Raw genomic sequence first — 17865 nt, forward strand, 5'->3', positions numbered from 1 at the left:
GTTGTTACATAGACAGTGAAGGAGGGTAGATGGAGCAGGTAACCAGTAGCAACATAACACTAACATGTTGTTACATAGACAGTGGAGTAGGGTAGATGGAGCAGGTAACCAGTAGCAACATAACACTAACATGTTGTTACATAGACAGTGGAGTAGGGTAGGTGGAGCAGGTAACCAGTAGCAACATAACACTAACATGTTGTTACATAGACAGTGAAGGAGGGTAGGAGCAGGTAACCAGTAGCAACATAACACTAACATGTTGTTACATAGACAGTGGAGTAGGGTAGGTGGAGCAGGTAACCAGTAGCAACATATCACTAACATGTTGTTACATAGACAGTGAAGGAGGGTAGATGGAGCAGGTAACCAGTAGCAACATAACACTAACATGTTGTTACATAGACAGTGGAGTAGGGTAGGTGGAGCAGGTAACCAGTAGCAACATAACACTAACATGTTGTTACATAGACAGTGAAGGAGGGTAGGAGCAGGTAACCAGTAGCAACATAACACTAACATGTTGTTACATAGACAGTGAAGTAGGGTAGGTGGAGCAGGTAACCAGTAGCAACATAACACTAACATGTTGTTACATAGACAGTGAAGGAGGGTAGATGGAGCAGGTAACCAGTAGCAACATAACACTAACATGTTGTTACATAGACAGTGAAGAAGGGTAGATGGAGCAGGTAACCAGTAGCAACATAACACTAACATGTTGTTACATAGGCAGTGGAGGAGGGTAGGTGGAGCAGGTAACCAGTAGCAACATAACACTAACATGTTGTTACATAGACAGTGGAGTAGGGTAGGTGGAGCAGGTAACCAGTAACAACATAACACTAACATGTTGTTACATAGACAGTGGAGGAGGGTAGATGGAGCAGGTAACCAGTAGCAACATAACACTAACATGTTGTTACATAGACAGTGGAGTAGGGTAGATGGAGCAGGTAACCAGTAGCAACATAAAACTAACATGTTGTTACATAGACAGTGAAGGAGGGAAGATGGAGCAGGTAACCAGTAGCAACATAACACTAACATGTTGTTACATAGACAGTGAAGGAGGGTAGGTGGAGCAGGTAACCAGTAACAACATAACACTAACATGTTGTTACATAGACAGTGAAGGAGGGTAGATGGAGCAGGTAACCAGTAGCAACATAACACTAACATGTTGTTACATAGACAGTGGAGTAGGGTAGATGGAGCAGGTAACCAGTAGCAACATAACACTAACATGTTGTTACATAGACAGTGAAGGAGGGAAGATGGAGCAGGTAACCAGTAGCAACATAACACTAACATGTTGTTACATAGACAGTGAAGGAGGGTAGGTGGAGCAGGTAACCAGTAGCAACATAACACTAACATGTTGTTACATAGGCAGTGGAGGAGGGTAGATGGAGCAGGTAACCAGTAGCAACATAACACTAACATGTTGTTACATAGACAGTGAAGGAGGGTAGATGGAGCAGGTAACCAGTAGCAACATAACACTAACATGTTGTTACATAGACAGTGGAGTAGGGTAGATGGAGCAGGTAACCAGTAGCAACATAACACTAACATGTTGTTACATAGACAGTGAAGGAGGGAAGATGGAGCAGGTAACCAGTAGCAACATAACACTAACATGTTGTTACATAGACAGTGAAGGAGGGTAGGTGGAGCAGGTAACCAGTAACAACATAACACTAACATGTTGTTACATAGACAGTGAAGTAGGGTAGGTGGAGCAGGTAACCAGTAACAACATAACACTAACATGTTGTTACATAGACAGTGAAGGAGGGTAGGAGCAGGTAACCAGTAGCAACATAACACTAACATGTTGTTACATAGACAGTGAAGGAGGGTAGATGGAGCAGGTAACCAGTAGCAACATAACACTAACATGTTGTTACATAGACAGTGAAGTAGGGTAGGTGGAGCAGGTAACCAGTAACAACATAACACTAACATGTTGTTACATAGACAGTGAAGTAGGGTAGATGGAGCAGGTAAAGGAGGGTAGGTGGAGCAGGTAACCAGTAACAACATAACACTAACATGTTGTTACATAGACAGTGAAGGAGGGTAGATGGAGCAGGTAACCAGTAGCAACATAACAGTAACATGTTGTTACATAGACAGTGAAGGAGGGTAGGTGGAGCAGGTAACCAATAACAACATAACATTAACATGATGTTACATAGATAGTGGAGTAGGGTAGGTGGAGCAGGTAACCAGTAGCAACATAACACTAACATGTTGTTACATAGACAGTGGAGTAGGGTAGATGGAGCAGGTAACCAGTAACAACATAACACTAACATGTTGTTACATAGACAGTGAAGGAGGGTAGGAGCAGGTAACCAGTAACAACATAACACTAACATGTTGTTACATAGACAGTGGAGGAGGGTAGATGGAGCAGGTAACCAGTAGCAACATAACACTAACATGTTGTTACATAGACAGTGGAGGAGGGTAGATGGAGCAGGTAACCAGTAGCAACATAACACTAACATGTTGTTACATAGACAGTGGAGTAGGGTAGGTGGAGCAGGTAACCAGTAGCAACATAACACTAACATGTTGTTACATAGACAGTGGAGTAGGGTAGATGGAGCAGGTAACCAGTAACAACATAACACTAACATGTTGTTACATAGACAGTGAAGTAGGGTAGGTGGAGCAGGTAACCAGTAGCAACATAACACTAACATGTTGTTACATAGACAGTGAAGGAGGGTAGATGGAGCAGGTAACCAGTAGCAACATAACACTAACATGTTGTTACATAGACAGTGAAGGAGGGTAGATGGAGCAGGTAACCAGTAGCAACATAACACTAACATGTTGTTACATAGACAGTGAAGGAGGGTAGATGGAGCAGGTAACCAGTAGCAACATAACACTAACATGTTGTTACATAGACAGTGGAGTAGGGTAGATGGAGCAGGTAACCAGTAGCAACATAACACTAACATGTTGTTACATAGACAGTGGAGTAGGGTAGGTGGAGCAGGTAACCAGTAGCAACATAACACTAACATGTTGTTACATAGACAGTGAAGGAGGGTAGATGGAGCAGGTAACCAGTAACAACATAACACTAACATGTTGTTACATAGACAGTGAAGGAGGGTAGGTGGAGCAGGTAAAGGAGGGTAGGTGGAGCAGGTAAAGGAGGGTAGGTGGAGTTGCTCTGTAGCAGTTCCCTGTGTGTGGTGGAGTTGCTCTGTATTAGTTCCCTGTGTGGTGGAGTTGCTCTGTAGCAGTTCCCTGTGTGTGGTGGAGTTGCTCTGTAGCAGTTCCCTGTGTGTGGTGGAGTTGCTCTGTAGCAGTTCCCTGTGTTGTGGAGTTGCTCTGTAGCAGTTCCCTGTGTGGTGGAGTTGCTCTGTAGCAGTTCCCTGTGTGTGGTGGAGTTGCTCTGTAGCATTTCCCTGTGTGTGGTGGAGTTGCTCTGTAGCAGTTCCCTGTGTGTGGTGGAGTTGCTCTGTAGCAGTTCCCTGTGTGTGGTGGAGTTGCTCTGTAGCAGTTCCCTGTGTGGTGGAGTTGCTCTGTAGCAGTTCCCTGTGTGTGGTGGAGTTGCTCTGTAGCAGTTCCCTGTGTGGTGGAGTTGCTCTGTAGCAGTTCCCTGTGTGTGGTGGAGTTGCTCTGTAGCAGTTCCCTGTGTGTGGTGGAGTTGCTCTGTAGCAGTTCCCTGTGTGTGGTGGAGTTGCTCTGTAGCAGTTCCCTGTGTGTGGTGGAGTTGCTCTGTAGCAGTTCCCTGTGTGTGGTGGAGTTGCTCTGTAGCAGTTCCCTGTGTGGTGGAGTTGCTCTGTAGCAGTTCCCTGTGTGGTGGAGTTGCTCTGTAGCAGTTCCCTGTGTGGTGGAGTTGCTCTGTAGCAGTTCCCTGTGTGTGGTGGAGTTGCTCTGTAGCAGTTCCCTGTGTGTGGTGGAGTTGCTCTGTAGCAGTTCCCTGTGTGTGGTGGAGTTGCTCTGTAGCAGTTCCCTGTGTGGTGGAGTTGCTCTGTAGCAGTTCCCTGTGTGTGGTGGAGTTGCTCTGTAGCAGTTCCCTGTGTGTGGTGGAGTTGCTCTGTAGCAGTTCCCTGTGTGTGGTGGAGTTGCTCTGTAGCAGTTCCCTGTGTGGTGGAGTTGCTCTGTAGCAGTTCCCTGTGTGTGGTGGAGTTGCTCTGTAGCAGTTCCCTGTGTGTGGTGGAGTTGCTCTGTAGCAGTTCCCTGTGTGTGGTGGAGTTGCTCTGTAGCAGTTCCCTGTGTGTGGTGGAGTTGCTCTGTAGCAGTTCCCTGTGTGTGGTGGAGTTGCTCTGTAGCAGTTCCCTGTGTGGTGGAGTTGCTCTGTAGCAGTTCCCTGTGTGTGCTGGAGTTGCTCTGTAGCAGTTCCCTGTGTGGTGGAGTTGCTCTGTAGCAGTTCCCTGTGTGTGGTGGAGTTGCTCTGTAGCAGTTCCCTGTGTGGTGGAGTTGCTCTGTAGCAGTTCCCTGTGTGTGGTGGAGTTGCTCTGTAGCAGTTCCCTGTGTGTGGTGGAGTTGCTCTGTAGCAGTTCCCTGTGTGGTGGAGTTGCTCTGTAGCAGTTCCCTGTGTGTGGTGGAGTTGCTCTGTAGCAGTTCCCTGTGTGGTGGAGTTGCTCTGTAGCAGTTCCCTGTGTGGTGGAGTTACTCTGTAGCAGTTCCCTGTGTGGTGGAGTTGCTCTGTAGCAGTTCCCTGTGTGTGGTGGAGTTGCTCTGTAGCAGTTCCCTGTGTGTGGTGGAGTTGCTCTGTAGCAGTTCCCTGTGTGTGGTGGAGTTGCTCTGTAGCAGTTCCCTGTGTGTGGTGGAGTTGCTCTGTAGCAGTTCCCTGTGTGTGGTGGAGTTGCTCTGTAGCAGTTCCCTGTGTGTGGTGGAGTTGCTCTGTAGCAGTTCCCTGTGTGTGGTGGATTTGCTCTGTAGCAGTTCCCTGTGTGGTGGAGTTGCTCTGTAGCAGTTCCCTTTGTGTGGTGGAGTTGCTCTGTAGCAGTTCCCTGTGTGTGGTGGAGTTGCTCTGTAGCAGTTCCCTGTGTGTGGTGGAGTTGCTCTGTAGCAGTTCCCTGTGTGTGGTGGAGTTGCTCTGTAGCAGTTCCCTGTGTGGTGGAGTTGCTCTGTAGCAGTTCCCTGTGTGGTGGAGTTGCTCTGTAGCAGTTCCCTGTGTGTGGTGGAGTTGCTCTGTAGCAGTTCCCTGTGTGGTGGAGTTGCTCTGTAGCAGTTCCCTGTGTGTGGTGGAGTTGCTCTGTAGCAGTTCCCTGTGTGGTGGAGTTGCTCTGTAGCAGTTCCCTGTGTGGTGGAGTTACTCTGTAGCAGTTCCCTGTGTGGTGGAGTTGCTCTGTAGCAGTTCCCTGTGTGTGGTGGAGTTGCTCTGTAGCAGTTCCCTGTGTGTGGTGGAGTTGCTCTGTAGCAGTTCCCTGTGTGTGGTGGAGTTAATCTGTAGCAGTTCCCTGTGTGTGGTGGAGTTGCTCTGTAGCAGTTCCCTGTGTGTGGTGGAGTTGCTCTGTAGCAGTTCCCTGTGTGTGGTGGAGTTGCTCTGTAGCAGTTCCCTGTGTGGTGGAGTTGCTCTGTAGCAGTTCCCTGTGTGTGGTGGAGTTGCTCTGTAGCAGTTCCCTGTGTGTGGTGGAGTTGCTCTGTAGCAGTTCCCTGTGTGTGGTGGAGTTGCTCTGTAGCAGTTCCCTGTGTGTGGTGGAGTTGCTCTGTAGCAGTTCCCTGTGTGGTGGAGTTGCTCTGTAGCAGTTCCCTGTGTGTGGTGGAATTTGTCTGTAGCAGTTCCCTGTGTGGTGGAGTTGCTCTGTAGCAGTTCCCTGTGTGTGGTGGAGTTGCTCTGTAGCAGTTCCCTGTGTGTGGTGGAGTTGCTCTGTAGCAGTTCCCTGTGTGTGGTGGAGTTGCTCTGTAGCAGTTCCCTGTGTGTGGTGGAGTTGCTCTGTAGCAGTTCCCTGTGTGTGGTGGAGTTGCTCTGTAGCAGTTCCCTGTGTGTGGTGGAGTTGCTCTGTAGCAGTTCCCTGTGTGTGGTGGAGTTGCTCTGTAGCAGTTCCCTGTGTGTGGTGGAGTTGCTCTGTAGCAGTTCCCTGTGTGGTGGAGTTGCTCTGTAGCAGTTCCCTGTGTGTGGTGGAGTTGCTCTGTAGCAGTTCCCTGTGTGGTGGAGTTGCTCTGTAGCAGTTCCCTGTGTGTGTAGAGACACCGGACCTGTAGTTTGCTCCTCTCCTCTCAGCTGCTCCCTCCCGCTGTGACATCACAGCTTTCACCTCCCCACCCCCCCTGCCCTCGCTAACAGGTGGCCTGACAATACCTAACACACATGATCAACTCACTTGCTGCGTCTAATGTGGATCTAGTTAACGATTTCTGGAGTGTTCATTGTTCTCTGGAATACTTTGGGGGTAAGCTTTCTCTATTGATTTATCCACCTCAGTTTCGGACGTTGCTATGGGCACAACCAAACAATTCAACTTCTGCTTTACATTTCAAATTTTTTTTACAGGCTCTTTTCCAGAGTGACTTACAGTAGTGAGTGGATACAATTTTGTACTTTTCCCGTACTGGTGCCCCGTGGGAATCGAACCCACAACCCTGGCGTTGCAAGAGCCGGCGGCAAACTTGCTAGAGTAAATTATTTGAAGGAGTCCATTTCTAGAGTATAGAAGGCAAGTAAACAAGTGTTAGTGTACACTATTTCATTCCAGCTGGCTAACGTTAGCTTGACCTACTAGCAGCTCTGTTGTGATAATTACATTAGCGGTGTTGTGTCGTCAGAGCTAAGGGCCATCCACCAAGCCAATAACTATAGGCTACATAATATGCCATTTAGCAGACGCTTTTGTCTGGCTGTTTCTCAGCTGTCTGTCTGTCTGGCTGTCTCTCAGTTGTCTGTCTGGCTGGCTGTCTCTCAGCTGTCTGTCTGTCTGGCTGTCTCACAGCTGTCTGTCTGCCTGACTTTCTCTCAGCTGTCTGTCTGCCTGGCTGTCTCTCAACTGTCTGTCTGTCTGGCTGTCTATCTGTCTGTATGTCTCTCAGCTGTCTGTCTGTCTGTCTGTCTGTCTGTCTGTCTGTCTGTATATCTCTCAGCTGTCTGTCTCTCTGGATGTCTCTCAGTTGTCTCTCTGGCTGTCTCACAGCTGTCTCTCTGGCTGTCTCTCAGCTGTCTGTCTGGCTGGCTGTCTCTCAGCTGTCTGTCTGGCTGGCTGTTTCTCAGCTGTCTGTCTTTCTGGCTGTCTCTCAGCTGTCTGTCTGGCTGGCTGTCTCTCCGCTGTCTGTCTGCCTGTCTGTCTGTCTGTCTGTCTGTCTCTCAGTTGTCTGTCTGCCTGGCTGTCTCTTAGCTTTACTCAACTCATAATGGGCTGTCTGTCTATCTGGCTTTCTCTCAGCTGTATGTATGTCTGTCTCTCTGTTGTCTGTCTGCCTGGCTGTCTCTCAGCTTGACTCAACTCATAATGGGCTGTCTGTCTGTCTGTCTGGCTTTCTCTCAGCTGTCTGTCTGGCTTTCTCTCAGCTGTCTGTCTGGCTGTCTCTCAGGTGTCTGTATGGCTGTCTCTCAGCTGTCTGTCTGTCTGTCTGTGTCTGTGTCTGTCTGTCTGTCTGTCTGTCTGTCTGTCTGTCTGTCTGTCTGTCTGTCTGTCTGTCTGTCTGTCTGTCTGTCTGGCTGTCTCTCAGTTGTTTGTCTGTCTGGCTGTCTCTCAGTTGTTTGTCTGTCTGGCTGTCTCACAGCTGTCTGGCTGGCTGTCTCTCAGCTGTCTGGCTGGCTGGCTGTTTCTCAGCTGTCTGTCTTTCTGGCTGTCTCTCAGCTGTGTCTCTCTGGCTGTCTCTGAGCTGTCTGTCTGGCTGTTTCTCAGCTGTCTGTCTCTGTTTCTCAGCTGTGTGTCTGTCTGGCTGTCTCTCAGCTGTCTGTCTCTCTGGATGTCTCTCAGTTGTCTCTCTGGCTGTCTCACAGCTGTCTCTCTGGCTGTCTCTCAGCTGTCTGTCTGGCTGGCTGTCTCTCAGCTGTCTGTCTGGCTGGCTGTTTCTCAGCTGTCTGTCTTTCTGGCTGTCTCTCAGCTGTCTGTCTGGCTGGCTGTCTCTCCGCTGTCTGTCTGCCTGTCTGTCTGTCTGTCTGTCTGTCTCTCAGTTGTCTGTCTGCCTGGCTGTCTCTTAGCTTTACTCAACTCATAATGGGCTGTCTGTCTATCTGGCTTTCTCTCAGCTGTCTGTATGTCTGTCTCTCTGTTGTCTGTCTGCCTGGCTGTCTCTCAGCTTGACTCAACTCATAATGGGCTGTCTGTCTGTCTGTCTGGCTTTCTCTCAGCTGTCTGTCTGGCTTTCTCTCAGCTGTCTGTCTGGCTGTCTCTCAGGTGTCTGTATGGCTGTCTCTCAGCTGTCTGTCTGTCTGTCTGTGTCTGTGTCTGTCTGTCTGTCTGTCTGTCTGTCTGTCTGTCTGTCTGTCTGTCTGTCTGGCTGTCTCTCAGTTGTTTGTCTGTCTGGCTGTCTCTCAGTTGTTTGTCTGTCTGGCTGTCTCACAGCTGTCTGGCTGGCTGTCTCTCAGCTGTCTGGCTGGCTGGCTGTTTCTCAGCTGTCTGTCTTTCTGGCTGTCTCTCAGCTGTGTCTCTCTGGCTGTCTCTGAGCTGTCTGTCTGGCTGTTTCTCAGCTGTCTGTCTCTGTTTCTCAGCTGTGTGTCTGTCTGGCTGTCTCTCAGCTGTCTGTCTGGCTGTCTCTCAGCTGTCTGTCTGTCTCTCAGCTGTCTGGCTGGCTGTCTCTCAGCTGTCTGTCTGTCTGTCTGGCTGTCTCTCCACTGTCTGTCTGCCTGGCTGTCTGTCTGTCTGTCTCTCAGTTGTCTGTCTGCCTGGCTGTCTCTCAGTTGTCTGTCTGGCTGTTTCTCAGCTGTCTGTCTGTCTGGCTGTCTCTCAGCTGTCTGTCTATCTGGCTGTCTCTCAACTGTCTGTAGTTCTGGCCGTCTCTGATCCGTCTGTCTGTCTGTCTGGCTGTCTCTCAGTTCTCTGTCTGGCTGTCTCTGAGCTGTCTGGCTGTCGCTCAGCATGACTCAACTGATAATGGTCTGTCTGTCTCTCTCTCAGCATGACTCAACTGATAATGGTCTGTCTGTCTGTCTGTCTGTCTCTCTCTCAGCATGACTTAACTCATAATGGCCTGCCTGCCTATTTGATCCATGACGGGTAGTGTCCAAGACAAGTGCACACTTTAAGAGAAAGGTGGTAACTGTCACCCAGCTCTAAGGATACCTTTTATCCTCCACAACCCTCTCTGCCCTCTCTAGGCAGCTGACGGCTGGGAGGGTGTGTGGTTCATCACAGACAGAGGCCTCTGTTGTGTGGCTAGGTGAGGTTGCCTTATCATGATAGGCTAATGTCTCCCTGTGGAGACAACGGGTGTGTTTAAATGACCATGACTATCTACATGGAACTTGACAGTGGCTGTCAGAGTCACTATGGCACCCTTGTTCAGGACTGGACCCAGGTATCTCAATGGAGAGTTTCACTACTAGTGTTGAGCCTCAGGGTGGATGGATGAGGAGGATGGAAGTTAGTATAACATCCCATTTGTTCTGTTCTCCAGTGTGGTGATAATTCCCTCTGCTGCACTATGTATCTCTGCTGCTCGCTGTCCATCTGCTGCAATATGTCTCTCTGCTGCTCGCTGTCTCTCTGTCTCTCTGCTGCTCTCTGTCTCTCTGCTGCTCTCTGTCCCTATGTCTCTCTGCTGCTCTATGTCTCTCTGCTGCTCTCTGTCCATCTGCCGCACTATGTCTCTCTGCTGTCTGTCTGTCTGGCTGTTTCTCAGCTGTCTGTCTTTCTGGCTGTCTCTCAGCTGTGTCTGTCTGGCTGTCTCTGAGCTGTCTGTCTGGCTGTTTCTCAGCTGTCTGTCTCTGTTTCTAAGCTGTGCGTCCATCTGGCTGTCTCTCAGCTGTCTGTCTGGCTGTCTCTCAGCTGTCTGTCTGTCTCTCAGCTGTCTGGCTGGCTGTCTCTCAGCTGTCTGTCTGTCCATCTGCTGCACTATGTCTCTCAGCTGTCTGTCTGGCTGTCTGTTTCTCAGCTGTCTGTCTTTCTGGCTGTCTCTCAGCTGTCTGTCTGGCTGTTTCTCAGCTGTCTGTCTCTGTTTCTCAGCTGTGTGTCTGTCTGGCTGTCTCTCAGCTGTCTGTCTGGCTGTCTCTCAGCTGTCTGTCTGTCTCTCAGCTGTCTGGCTGGCTGTCTCTCAGCTGTCTGTCTGTCTGTCTGGCTGTCTCTCCACTGTCTGTCTGCCTGGCTGTCTGTCTGTCTGTCTCTCAGTTGTCTGTCTGCCTGGCTGTCTCTCAGCTGTCTGTCTGGCTGTCTCTCAGTTGTCTGTCTGGCTGTTTCTCAGCTGTCTGTCTGTCTGGCTGTCTCTCAGCTGTCTGTCTATCTGGCTGTCTCTCAACTGTCTGTAGTTCTGGCCGTCTCTGATCCGTCTGTCTGTCTGTCTGGCTGTCTCTCAGTTCTCTGTCTGGCTGTCTCTGAGCTGTCTGGCTGTCGCTCAGCATGACTCAACTGATAATGGTCTGTCTGTCTCTCTCTCAGCATGACTCAACTGATAATGGTCTGTCTGTCTGTCTGTCTGTCTGTCTGTCTGTCTGTCTGTCTGTCTGTCTGTCTGTCTGTCTGTCTGTCTGTCTCTCAGCATGACTTAACTCATAATGGCCTGCCTGCCTATTTGATCCATGACGGGTAGTGTCCAAGACAAGTGCACACTTTAAGAGAAAGGTGGTAACTGTCACCCAGCTCTAAGGATACCTTTTATCCTCCACAACCCTCTCTGCCCTCTCTAGGCAGCTGACGGCTGGGAGGGTGTGTGGTTCATCACAGACAGAGGCCTCTGTTGTGTGGCTAGGTGAGGTTGCCTTATCATGATAGGCTAATGTCTCCCTGTGGAGACAACGGGTGTGTTTAAATGACCATGACTATCTACATGGAACTTGACAGTGGCTGTCAGAGTCACTATGGCACCATTGTTCAGGACTGGACCCAGGTATCTCAATGGAGAGTTTCACTACTAGTGTTGAGCCTCAGGGTGGATGGATGAGGAGGGTGGAAGTTAGTATAACATCCCATTTGTTCTGTTCTCCAGTGTGGTGATAATTCCCTCTGCTGCACTATGTATATCTGCTGCTCTCTGTCCATCTGCTGCAATATGTCTCTCTGCTGCTCACTGTCTCTCTGTCTCTCTGCAGCTCTCTGTCTCTCTGCTGATCTCTGTCCCTATGTCTCTCTGCTGCTCTCCGTCCATCTGCTGCACTATGTCTCTCTGCTGCTCTCTGTCCCCATGTCTCTCTGCTGCTCTATGTGTCTCTGCTGCACTATGTCTCTCTGCTGCTCTCTGTCCATCCGCTGCACTATGTCTCTCTGCTGCTCGCTGTCTCTCTGTATCTCTGCTGCTCTCTGTCCATCCGCTGCACTATGTCTCTCTGCTGCTCGCTGTCTCTCTGTCTCTCTGCTGCTCTCTGTCTCGCTGCTGCTCTCTGTCCCTATGTCTCTCTGCTGATCTCTGTCCATCTGCTCTACTATGTATCTCTGCTGCTCGCTGTCTCTCTGTCTCTCTGCTGCTCGCTGTCTCTCTGCTGCTCTCTGTAACTATGTCTCTCTGCTGCACTACGTCTCTCTGCTGCTCACTGTCTCTCTGTCTCTCTGCTGCACTATGTCTCTCTGCTGCTCACTGTCTCTCTGTCTCTCTGCTGCTCTCTGTTCATCTGCTGCACGATGTCTCTCTGCTGCTCGCTGTCTCTCTGTCTCTCTGCTTCTCTTTGTCTCTCTGCTGCTCTCTGTCCCTATGTCTCTCTGCTGCTCTGTGTCTCTGCTGCACTATGTCTCTCTGCTGCTTTCTGTCCCTCTGTTGCTCTCTGTCCCTCTGTCCCTCTGCTGCTCTCTGTCCCTCTGTCTCTCTGCTGCTCTCTGTCTCTCTGCTGCTCTCTGTCTCTCTGCTGCTCTCTGTCCCTCTGTCTATTTGCTGCTCTCTGCTGCTCTCTGTCCCTCTGCTGCTCTCTGTATCTCTGCTGCTCTCTGTCCCTCTGTCTCTCTGCTGCTCTCTGTCCCTCTTTCGCTCTGCTGCTCTCTGTCTCTCTGCTGCTCTCTGTCCCTCTGCTACTTTCTGTCTCTCTGCTGTCAGAAAGACAGTCATAGAGAATGCTAGCATGGTGCAGCTCAGGGTAGGGCAGTCACTGAGGAAGACAGGAAGCTAGCCTGCAGCACAGAGCATCACGTAGACTGAGGAAGCTAGCAGGGTGCAGGGCAGTCACTGAGGAAGACAGGAAGCTATCAGGGTGCAGGGCAGTCACTGAGGAAGACAGGAAGCTAGCAGGGTGCAGGGCAGTCACTGAGGAAGACAGGAAGCTAGCAGGGTGCAGGGCAGTCACTGAGGAAGACAGGAAGCTAGCAGGGTGCAGGGCAGTCACTGAGGAAGACAGGAAGCTAGCAGGGTGAAGGGCAGTCACTGAGGAAGACAGGAAGCTAGCAGGGTGCAGGGCAGTCACTGAGGAAGACAGGAAGCTAGCAGGGTGCAGGGCAGTCACTGAGGAAGACAGGAAGCTAGCAGGGTGCAGGGCAGTCACTGAGGAAGACAGGAAGCTAGCAGGGTGCAGGGCAGTCACTGAGGAAGACAGGAAGCTAGCAGGGTGCAGGGCAGTCACTGAGGAAGACAGGAAGCTAGCAGGGTGCAGGGCAGTCACTGAGGAAGACAGGAAGCTAGCAGGGTGAAGGGCAGTCACTGAGGAAGACAGGAAGCTAGCAGGGTGCAGGGCAGTCACTGAGGAAGACAGGAAGCTAGCAGGGTGCAGGGCAGTCACTGAGGAAGACAGGAAGCTAGCAGGGTGCAGGGCAGTCACTGAGGAAGACAGGAAGCCAGCAGGGTGCAGGGCAGTCACTGAGGAAGACAGGAAGCTAGCAGGGTGCAGGGCAGTCACTGAGGAAGACAGGAAGCTAGCAGGGTGCAGGGCAGTCACTGAGGAAGACAGGAAGCTAGCAGGGTGCAGGGCAGTCACTGAGGAAGACGGGAAGCTAGCAGGGTGCAGGGCAGTCACTGAGGAAGACGGGAAGCTAGCAGGGTGCAGGGCAGTCACTGAGGAAGACAGGAAGCTAGCAGGGTGCAGGGCAGTCACTGAGGAAGACAGGAAGCTAGCAGGGTGCAGGGCAGTCACTGAGGAAGACAGGAAGCTAGCAGGGTGCAGGGCAGTCACTGAGGAAGACAGGAAGCTAGCAGGGTGCAGGGCAGTCACTGAGGAAGACAGGAAGCTAGCAGGGTGCAGGGCAGTCACTGAGGAAGACAGGAAGCTAGCAGGGTGCAGGGCAGTCACTGAGGAAGACAGGAAGCTAGCAGGGTGCAGGGCAGTCACTGAGGAAGATGGGAAGCTAGCAGGGTGCAGGGCAGTCACTGAGGAAGACAGGAAGCTAGCAGGGTGCAGGGCAGTCACTGAGGAAGACAGGAAGCTAGCAGGGTGCAGGGCAGTCACTAGGAAGACAGGAAGCTAGCAGGGTGCAGGGCAGTCACTGAGGAAGACAGGAAGCTAGCCTGCAGCACAGTAAAGTGCCGTCCAGAGCAACTTAAGGCCTGAGGATTAGATCAAGGGTATTATTAGAGCAAGCTGAATATCCTCCACCTGATCCTCCTAATACCAAGACTAGCTGTTGATTGGCCGATATCAAGGAAATGACTGGCATCTAATACCAACACGAGCTGTTGATAGGCCGATATCAAGGAAATGACTGGCATCTATTTTTATTTAATTATTGTATTTTTATTTAACCTTTTATTTTATCAGGGGGTCATACTAAGACCAAGGTCTCTTTTACAGATGAGCCCTGAATTACATGAATTACATTAATACACACATCAATATAAATCCAAAATACAAGCAGAAAGAAAAACCCAGTGATAAAAACAAACACATTCATAAGTAATAAGGTCCTCAATCAGCTTTCTGAATTACCCCAGAGGCACCACAACATCAGCTCTATGTCCCTCTGCTGCTCTCTGTCCCTCTGCTGCTCTCTGTCCCTCTGCTGCTCTCTGTCCCTCTGCTGCTCTCTGTCCCTCTGCTGCTCTCTGTCCCTCTGCTGCTCTCGGTCCCTCTGCTGCTCTCTGTCCCTCTGCTGCTCTCTGTTCCTCTGCTGCTCTCGGTCCCTCTGCTGCTCTCTGTCCCTCTGCTGCTCTCTGTCCCTCTGCTGCTCACAGTCTCTCTGCTGCTCTCTGTCCCTCTGCTGCTCTCGGTCCCTCTGCTGCTCTCTGTCCCTCTGCTGCTCTCTGTTCCTCTGCTGCTCTCGGTCTCTCTGCTGCTCTCTGTCCCTCTGCTGCTCTCTGTCCCTCTGCTGCTATCTGAATTACCCCAGAGGCACCACAACATCACATTTAACAACATTTTGAAGATCATTCCAAAAAACAAGGTGCAAGAAAACGAATAGCTGATTTTAGCGAACTCAGCAGAGACTGAAGGAATCTCCAGAGTTAGCCATCCCTGAGACCCGTGTGGTAACTCCTATGTCTAAAGTTTAGTAAAGATGTTGGGTACAGTGGGACGTTTTGTAAAAGTGGCTTAATAAATGAAAACACAGCAATGTATCAACCTACATGACATCACAGAGGGCCAACCAACTGTCTGGGAGAGAATGCAGTGCTGAGTACTAACGCTGTAGCCCGTAATAAAGCGCAGTGCATTATGATAAACTGCATCTAACGGCTTTTGTTTGTTTGTTTATTTTCTGTTTTTTTAGGGGGTAGATCAGCTTTAATATTGCAGATATATTGTAACTTCCGTCAATGTAATTGTCTGCATCACTTCCAATCCCCCATATATATTTTTTCCGCAAATATACAGTTGAAGTCGGAAGTTTACATACACTTGGGTTGGAGTCATTAAAACTCGTTTTTCAACCACTCCACACATTTCTTGTTAACAAACTATAGTTTTGGCAAGTCGGTTAGGACATCTACTTTGTGCATGACACAAGTAATTTTTCCAACAACTGTTTACAGACAGATTATTTCACTTATAATTCACTGTATCACAATTCCAGTGGGTCAGAAGTTTACATACATTAAGTTGACTGTGCCTTTAAACAGCTTGGAAAATTCCAGAAAATTATGTCATGGCTTTAGAAGCTTCTGGTAGGCTAATTGACATAATTTGAGTTAATTGGAGGTGTACCTGTGGATGTATTTCAAGGCCTACCTTCAAACTCAGTGCCTCTTTGCTTGACATCATGGGAAAATCAAAAGTAATCAGCCAAGACCTCAGAAAAATTTTTGTAGACCTCCAGAAGTCTGGTTCATTCTTGGGAGCAATTTCCAAACGCCTGAAGGTACCACGTTCATCTGTACAAACAATAGTACGCATGTATAAACACCATGGGACCACGCAGCCGTCATACCGCTCAGGAAGGAGACGCATTCTGTCTCCTAGAGATGAACGTACTATGGTGCGAAAAGTGCAAATCAATCCCAGAACAACAGCAAAGGACCTTGTGAAGATGCTGAAGGAAACCGGCACAAAAATATCTATATCCACAGTAAAACGAGTCCTATATCGACATAACCTGAAAGGCCGCTCAGCAAGGAAGAAGCCACTGCTCCAAAACCGCCATAAAAAAGCCAGACTACGGTTTGCAACTGCACATGGGGACAAAGATTGTACTTTTTGGAGAAATGTCCTCTGGTCTGATCAAACAAAAATATAACTGTTTGGCCATAATGGCCATCGTTATGTTTGGAGGAAAAATGGGGTGGCTTGCAAGCCGAAGAACACCATCCCAACCGTGAAGCACGGAGGTGGCAGCATCATGCTGTGGGGGTGCTTTGCTGCAGGAGGGACTGGTGCACTTCACAAAATAGATGGCATCATGAGGAAGGAAAATTATGTGGATATATTGAAGCAACATCTCAAGACATCAGTCAGGAAGTTAAAGCTTGGTCGCAAATGGGTCTTCCAAATGGACAATGACCCCAAGCATACTTCCAAAGTTGTGGCAAAATGGCTTAAGGACAACAAAGTCAAGGTATTGGAGTGGCCATCACAAAGCCTTGACCTCAATCCTATAGAACATTTGTGGGCAGAACTGAAAAAGCGTGTGCGAGCAAGGAGGCCTGCAAACCTGACTCAAAATTCACCCAACTTATTGTGGGAAGCTTGTGGAAGGCTACCCAAAACATTTGACCCAAGTAAACAATTTAAAGGCAATGCTACCAAATACTAATTGAGTGTATGTAAACTTCTGACAGACTGGGAATGTGATGAAATAAATAAAAGCTGAAATAAATAATTATCTCTACTATTATTCTGACATTTCACATTCTTAAAATAAAGTGGTGATCCTAACTGACCTAAGACAGGGAATTTTTACTAGGATTAAATGTCAGGAATTGTGAAAAACTGAGTTGAAATGTATTTGGCTAAGGTGTATGTAATCATCCGACTTCAACTGTATATTGTAGTCTGTTTAGTGGGACACTGTTTGTCCTGTAGGAGAGCAGGCCGCTGTCAGCTGATCCCAAGTCATTCCTTAACTCTTCCCCTTACCTTTCACTGTTTGTCCTGTAGGAGAGCAGGCCAGCTGATTCCAAGTAATTCCTTAACTCAGGACAGGCTGACGCTTGGCTATATTCCCAATGGACTGGCCAGCTCAGACTGTCAGAGAACAAGTATCTCTGTGTGAGAGGAGAGAGGAGAGAGGAGAGAGGAGAGAGGCCAGAGGAGAGAGGAGAGAGGAGAGAGGAGAGAGGAGAGAGGAGAGAGGAGAGAGGAGAGAGGAGAGAGGAGAGAGGCCAGAGGCCAGAGTGTTCGTGACCTGTCTGATAGCCTCTTAGCCCCCTACTGAGGGAGGGAAGACAGAGTAACATTTGAATCTGTGGAATGAATACAAAACTATAGCTGAGGTTTGAGTTAACACAGGAGTGGTCAGGAAAGACGGTAAACAGACAGTCCTCTCTGATTGTTATATCCAGTGTAATACCTGACCAATCCATGACAAGGTAACAGGGGTGTCAGCTGTTACCGGGTAGACCGGTGATACCTGGGTTCCTTAAGGTAGGATGATCCCTACTTTAACAGGGGTGTTAGTCTCTGGTCAGCTGTTACCAGGTAGACAGGTCATACCTGGGTTCCTTAAGGTAGGATGATCCCTACTTTAACAGGGGTGTTAGTCTCTGGTCAGCTGTTACCAGGTAGACAGGTCATACCTGGGTTCCTTAAGGTAGGATGATCCCTACTTTAACAGGGGTGTTAGTCTCTGGTCAGCTGTTACCAGGTAGACAGGTCATACCTGGGTTCCTTAAGGTAGGATGATCCCTACTTTGTTCTGTATGATCTACTGATTTTGATTTCATTCTTTCTAGAGTCCAGTGTCATGAAACTGAATCCACAACAAGCTCCGTTATATGTAAGTATTACTCATTTTACATTACATCTTAGTCATTTATCAGACGCTCTTATCCAGAGCTACTTACAGTGACTCCTGGTCCTTGATTCCATGCAGTGTTTGAATAGGGTCTGTGGTGGCTGCAGTATATTAGTAGTATATTAGTAGTATATTAGTAGTGTGTGAATAGGGTCTGGGGTGGCTAAAGTATATTAGTAGTATATTAGTAGTGTGTGAATAGGGTCTGTGGTGGCTGCAGTATATTAGTAGTATATTAGTAGTATATTAGTAGTATATTAGTAGTGTGTGAATAGGGTCTGGGGTGGCTGCAGTATATTAGTAGTATATTAGTAGTGTGTGAATAGGGTCTGGGGTGGCTGCAGTATATTAGTAGTATATTAGTAGTATATTAGTAGTATATTAGTAGTGTGTGAATAGGGTCTGGGGTGGCTGCAGTATATTAGTATTATATTAGTAGTATATTAGTAGTATATTAGTAGTGTGTGAATAGGGTCTGGGGTGGCTGCAGTAT

Source organism: Coregonus lavaretus (assembly GCF_964263955.1).
Source record: "Coregonus lavaretus genome assembly, contig: HAP1_SCAFFOLD_284, whole genome shotgun sequence".
In the NCBI taxonomy this organism is placed as follows: Eukaryota; Metazoa; Chordata; class Actinopteri; order Salmoniformes; family Salmonidae; genus Coregonus; species Coregonus lavaretus.